We start from the raw sequence: 2,287 nt of genomic DNA on the forward strand, positions 1-2,287 counted from the left end.
AATTATTCTGTAACACGTTTCTCTTCAGCAATTTTCTGTAAATTGTTTCACACTGATGTTTAATGTACTACCAAAAGGTAATTTATAGAATTATAAAAGTTGCAGAACATTCATCCCATTCTGCGTCTGGTATCCCATCCCATTTTCCAGCTCCTTTCCTGCAATTTTTTTCTAAATTATTTTATTGTCATTAATAACCATTTTGCACTTCAAGTATTTATCTAGTTCATTGAAATAAGTGCAAAATATTCTGAAGAAGAGTCATACTAGACTCAAAATGTTAACTTTCCTTCTCTCTCCATAAATGCTGCCAGTCCTACTGAGTTTCTCCAGCATTCTCTGCATTTGTGTTTCTAGTTCATCGACTTAGCTTTCATGGGTATTGCAATAATAATGTCTCAGATTCTGACTCCCTTCGACATGAAAATATTTCTACTAACCTCCACAAAGTGGTATTAATACTGAATTGATGCACCCTTTCCTACTATCATCAGAACCTTTTGCTGTTCACGCTGTAATACACTGTGCAGAATTTTGAGCACTTATGTCAAATTTCCGCAAAGTGTTGCTGTTCTAGTGATGAGTAGAATCACAGAATCATACATCATAAGAAGAGGCTATTCGATCCATTGGTCTCTCTACAAGAGTTAATCCATTAATCCCACTTCCTTACTTTTTTCCCTGTAGCCCTGCAACTATTTCATTTTTAAACAGAGATCCAATTCATTTTGAAAAAGTTACTATTGAATCTTCTTTCAGGCGGTGTGTTGGTAACACACTGACTGAACATAAGTTTTGCATCCTGCACCCCTGTCCCACCCTAGGTTTTTTAGCCAATTATTTTCACTCATATCTTCTGGACACCGACCCTTCTGTCAGTTGAAACAGTTTCTCCCTGACTACTTTATGAAAACTCACTACAATTAAATCTCTTATTAATCTTCTCTGAAGGAGAACAACCCCAGCTTCTCTCATTTCCCCATAGAAGTGAAACCCTCATCAAAATAATGGACCTCTATTGATGCTAGAGCTACTTGGGAGGATTTAAACTAGTAAGGGGGGGGAGACGTGGGGATGTGGGACCCAGGGAGATAGCGAGGAAAGAGAGCAGTCTGAGACTGATTCAGTTAGGAAAAGGAATAAGTCAAACAGTCAGGGCAGGCAGGAAAAAAGCAGAGAACGAGGTAGGACTCATAAATTAAACTGCATTTATTTCAATGCAAGAGGCCTAACAGGTAAGGAAGATGAACTCAGGGCCTGGTTGGGAACATGGGACAGGGATATCATAGCAATTACAGGGATGTGGCTCAGGGATGGACAGGGCTGGCAGCTTAATCTTCCAGGGTATAGATGCTATAAGAAGGATAGAAAGGGGAGTGAGAGAAGAGGGGTAGTGGTGTTGTTGGTTAGGGATAACATTACGGTTGTACTTAGGGAGGATATTCCTGGGAATACGTCCAGGGAAGTTATTTGGGTGAACTGAGAAATAAGAAAGGGATGATCACCTTATTGGAATTGTACTATAGACCCCCCAATAGGCAATGGGAAATTGAGAAACAAATTTGTAAGGAGGTCTCTGTTACCTATGAGAACAATAGGGTGGTTATGGTAGGGGATTTTAACTTTCCAAACATAGACTGGGACTGCCATAATGTTAAGCGATTGGATGGAGAGGAATTTGTTAAGTGTGCACAAGAAAATTTTCTGATTCAGTATGTGGATGTACCTACTAGAGGAAGGTGCAAAACATGATCTACTCTTGGGAAATAACGCAGGGCGGGTGACTGAGTTGTCAGTGGGGGAGCACTTTAGGGCCAGTGACCATAATTCTATTAGCTTTAAAATAGTGATGGAAAAGGATACATCGGATCTAAAAGTTAAAGTTCTCAATTGGAGGAAGGCCAATTTTGTTGATATTAGGCAAGAGCTTTCAAAAGTTGATTGGGGGTGGGGATGTTCGCAGGTAAAGGGACAGCTGGAAAATGGGAAGCCTTCAAAAATGAAATGATGAGAGTCCAGAGACTGTGTGTTCCTGTTAGGGTGAAGGGCAAGGCTGGTAGGTGGAGGGAATGCTGAATGACTAGTGAAATTGAGGTTTTGATCAAGAAAAAGAAGGAAGCATACGTCAGGTATACACAGCAGGGATCCCTCGAAGAATATAAAGGCAGTAGGAGTATATTTAAGAGGGAAATCAGGAGGGCAAAAAGGGAACATGAAATAGCTTTGGAAAATAGGGTTAAGGAGAATCCAGAGATAGTAGGAACTGCAGATGCTGGAGAATCCGAGA

The sequence above is a fragment of the Rhincodon typus genome, unplaced genomic scaffold (genome assembly GCF_021869965.1).
Source record: "Rhincodon typus isolate 14 unplaced genomic scaffold, sRhiTyp1.1 hic_rhity00000438, whole genome shotgun sequence".
NCBI lineage: Eukaryota > Metazoa > Chordata > Chondrichthyes > Orectolobiformes > Rhincodontidae > Rhincodon > Rhincodon typus.